A 5,062-nucleotide genomic window follows, 5' to 3' on the forward strand; every position below is an offset into this window, starting at 1 on the left:
TACACTCTACTTCCGGATTGACTCATTAAGTAAGGCCAACCTCCGCAATCCTCCTCCTCCTCCCCTTGACAATTTCCCCTAGCAACAAAGTGCCCTGCCATCTATCTGTTTTTTGGGATCTATCTGTTGTGTCCATGGTTAGTTAAATGCAATGTTCTGCCGAAACAAAACCCTGCGCGGTGTCCACTGATAAGAGTTGACAAGTCATATCATTACACTTCAAACAGAGATACTTAAACTTGTCCACTAAATAATGTAGCGCTACTTACTGCCTGTTGATGGTGCTTACTCATATACAATTCACCCTGAAATGTGATGTCTTTTTAATGAAAGATTTTTATATATATATATATATATATATAGGATATAGCATGCCATCTTTTGATGACAGACACACAACAGTGGTATGTGAATAATTTAATATGTTACATTCATGTGTAACAGTATAATTTTAAACCGTCCCCTCGCCCATACCCGGGCGCGAACCAGGGACCTTCGGCACACAACGACAACAGTCACCCTCGAAGCATCGTAACCCATCGCTCCACAAAAGCCGCGGCCCTTGCAGAGCAAGGGGAAACACTACCTCAAGGTCTCAGAGCAAGTGACGTAACCGATTGAAACGCTATTTAGCGCACACCGCTAACTAAGCTAGCCGTTTCACATCCGTTACACATGCCTATGTTACTCCACTCCAAGAATGGGCCACCACTACATGTAAGGGAATGGTCACAACACCAGTATGGTTATTCCAGAGCCAACTATGTAGAACATGCAATGGTCACGTTAAACCCGTGTTATAGTTCATCTCTCAAATCTCCGTATGGTCAACTAATAAATCTGTGAGATCCATAAAGTAAAGTGTTGTGTCAACTTATCCAATACCAGGCTAATGGACATAACATGTATCTATCCAGCTGAGTTCAGTTGGGCCATTGATGTGACAGTGACTAACTGTCAGACTTCTCCTTGGACTCTGGGAACCTGGCTACCCCTCACCGCTTCCTGGACCAGAGGGAGGTCTGCTTCCCCTGAGGGAAGTGCCAGTGTGCCTGTCAGGAAGTTGAGCAGAAATAACAAAAGAGAGAACAGTTGTAAAGAGACAGAGAGGGACAAAGCAGATGAGAAAGACAAAAGATAACTATTTGACAGACTGGAATGAATCAAGCAAAAAAACTGAGCAAACTAGAATATTATCTGTCCCTAAACAGAGAGTACACAGTGGCAGAATACCTGACCACTGTTACCGACCCAAACCTAAGAAAATCCTTGACCATGTAACGACTCATTGATCAGAGCCTTGCTATTGAGAAAGGCCGCCGTAGGCAGACTTACATTACATTTAAGTCATTTAGCAGACGCTCTTATCCAGAGCGACTTGGCTCTCTCTCTCTCAAGCTATGTGCTCACTGCCCTAGCCTTCCTAAATGTATGGCCATGCTAGAGACACATATTTCCCTCAGATTACACAGACCCACAAAATAATTTGAAAACAAATCAAACATTGATAAACTCCAACGTCTGTTACGCAAAATATCCCAGTGCGTCAATCACAGCAGCAAGATTTGTGGCCCGTTACCATGAGAACGGGGCAACCAGTGGAGTACAACCAACATTGTAAATACCACCAGCATGATCTGTTTATTTATTTTCCCTTTCACACTTCAACTATTTTCTCATTGCTACAACACTGTACAAAACCAATAATATAACATTTAAAACATTTGTTTATTTCCCTTATTCTCTATTTCATTTGCTTTGGCAATGTAAACGTGTTTCCCATGCCAATAAAGCCCTTGAGAGAGACACAGAGACAGAGACAGAGACAGAGACAGAGACAGAGAGAGAGAGAGAGAGAGAGAGAGAGAGAGAGAGAGAGAGAGAGAGAGAGAGAGAGAGAGAGAGAGAGACAGAGAGAGAGAGAGAGAGAGACAGAGAGACAGAGAGAGAGAGAGAGAGAGAGAGAGAGAGAGAGAGACAGAGAGACAGAGAGAGAGAGAGAGAGAGAGAGAGAGAGAGAGAGAGAAACACAAAACAAACAACAACATAGTTATCCATCCAAAACAGAGATGTTTGGGTAAACCACTTCTCTAATATTTCTGGCTCTATAACAAAGAACAAACAGCAAAAACATATACATGATCAAATGCAAATCTTAGAATCAACTATTAAAACTACCAGAACAAACTTAATTCCCCAATTACCCTGAATGAACTACAGGACAAAATAAAAACCCTCCAACCCAAAAAGGCCTGTGGTGTTGTGGTATCCTCAATGAAATTATAAAATATACAGACCACAAATTCCATTTGGCTATACTAAAACTCTTTAACATCATCCTTAGCTCTGGCATCTTCCCCAATATATGGAACCAAGGACTGATCACCCCAATCCACAAAAGTGGAGACAAATTTGACCCCAATAACTACAGTGGGATATGCGTCAACAGCAACCTTGGGAAAATCCTCTGCATTATCATTAACAGCAAACTCATACATTTCCCCAGTGAAAACAATATACTGAGCAAATGTCAAATTGGCTTTTTACCAAATTATCATACGACAGACCACATATTCACCATACACAGCCCAATTGACAAACAAACAAACAAAGGCAAAGTCTCTCCAGCTTTGTTGATTTTAAAAAATACTTTGACTCAATTTGCCATGAGGGTCTGCTATACAAATTGATAGAAAGTGGTGTTGGGGGTAAAACATATGACATTATAAAATCCATGTACACAAACAACAAGTGTGCTGTTAAACTTGGAAAAAAAAAATCTCTTTCCACAGGGGTGAGACAGTGATTCAGCTTAAGCCCCACCTTCCATATCAACTAATTGGCGAGGGCACTAGAACAGTCTGCAGCACCTGGCCTCACCCTACTTGAATATGAAGTCAAATGTCTACTGTTGGCTGATGATCTGGTGCTTCTGTCACCAACCAAGGAGGGCCTACAGCAGCACCTAGATCTTCTGCACAGATTCAGCCTGACCTCGTCCCTGACAGTACATCTCAGTAAGACCAAAATAATGGTGTTCCAAAAAAGGTCCAGTCACCAGGACCTCAAATACAAATTCCATCTAGACACCGTTGCCCTAGAGCACACAAAAAAAAACAAATACCGTGGCCTAAACATCAGCGCCACAAGTAACTTCCACAAAGCTGTGAACGATCTTGGAGACAAGGCAAGAAGGGCATTCTATGTCATCGAAAGGAACATAAAATTCGACATACCAATCAGGTTCTGGCTGAAAATAGTTGAATTTGTTATAGAACCCATTGCCCTTTATGGTTGTGAGGTCTGGGGTCCGCTCACCAACCAATAATTCACAAAATGGGACAAATACCAAATTGAGACTCCGCACGCAGAATTCTGCAAAAATATCCTCCGTGTACAACGTAAAACACCAAATAACGCGGAGCAGAATTAGGCCGATACCCGCTAATTATCAAAATCCAGAAAACAGTCTTTAAATTCTACAGCCACCTAAAAAGAAGGGATTCCTAAACCTTCCATAACAAAGCCATCGCCTACAAAGAGATGAACCTGGAAAAGAGTCCCCTAAGCAAGCTGGTCCTGGGGCTCTGTTCACAAACACAAACAGACCCCACAGAGCCCCAGGACAGCAACACAATTAGACCCCACAGAGCCCCAGGACAGCAACACAATTAGACCCCACAGAGCCCCAGGACAGCAACACAATTAGACACAACCAAATCATGAGAAAACAAAATAATTATTACTTGACATTAGAATTTACAAAAAAACAGAGCAAACTAGAATTATATTTGTCCCTAAACAGAGAGTACACAGTGGCAGAATACCTGACCACTGTTACTGACCCAAACCTAAGGAAAGGTTTGACTATGTACAGACTCAGTGAGCATAGCCTTGCTATTGAGAAAGGCCGCCGTAGGCAGACCTGACTCTCATGAGAAGACAGGCTATGTGCTCACTGCCCACAAAATGAGGTGGAAACTGAGCTTCACTTCCTAACCTCCTGCCCAATGTATGACCATATTAGAGACACATATTTCCCTCAGATTACACAGATCCACAAAGAATTTGAAAACAATCCCGATTTTGATAAACTCCCATAGCTACTGGGTGAAATACCACAGTGTGCCATCACAGCAGCAATATTTGGGACCTGTTGCTCATGTTATTGTCCAACTCTTTCAGAAAGAATCATCAGATAAAATCCTGAAGAGAGGCAGGGAGGAACTCACCCTGGGCCTGGGCCTTGTAACCTGGGCCTTGTAACCTGGGCCTTGTAACCTGGGCCTTGTAACCTGGGCCTTGTAATATCAGACAGGGAGGAAGTCACCCTGGGCCTTGTAAGATCAGACAGGGAGGAAGTCACCCTGGGCCTTGTAAGATCACACAGGGAGGAAGTCACCCTGGGCCTTGTAAGATCACACAGGGAGGAAGTCACCCCTGGGCCTTGTAAGATCACACAGGGATCAGACCAGGGAGGAAGTCACCCTGGGCCTTGTAAGATCAGACAGGGAGGAAGTCCCCCTGGGCCTTGTAAGGACAGAGGAAGTCACCCTGGGCCTTGTAAGATCACACAGGGAGGAAGTCCCCCTGGGCCTTGTAAGTCACCCTGGGCCTTGTAAGACCAGACACGGAGGAAGTCACCCTGGGCCTTGTAAGACCAGACACGGAGGAAGTCCTTGTAAGATCAGACAGGGAGGAAGTCCCCCTGGGCCTTGTAAGATCAGACAGAGAGGAAGTCACCCTGGGCCTTGTAAGATCAGACAGGGAGGAAGTCACCTTGGGCCTTGTTAGATCAGACAGGGAGTAACTCACCCTGGGCCTTGTTAGATCAGACAGGGAGTAACTCACCCTGGGCCTTGTAACCTGGGCCTTGTAACCTGGGCCTTGTAACCTGGGCCTTGAAACCTGGGCCTTGTAACCTGGGCCTTGTAACCTGGGCCTTGTAACCTGGGCCTTGTTATAGATCAAAGAGTGAAGCGGAGTGCGTCTGATCCCCTTAGGGAAGTCTTTCCTCTGGAGACCATAGGGGAGACAGGCGTTAGGGGGCTCCGTCCCAAAT

The sequence above is a fragment of the Oncorhynchus gorbuscha genome, linkage group LG09 (assembly GCF_021184085.1).
Source record: "Oncorhynchus gorbuscha isolate QuinsamMale2020 ecotype Even-year linkage group LG09, OgorEven_v1.0, whole genome shotgun sequence".
NCBI lineage: Eukaryota > Metazoa > Chordata > Actinopteri > Salmoniformes > Salmonidae > Oncorhynchus > Oncorhynchus gorbuscha.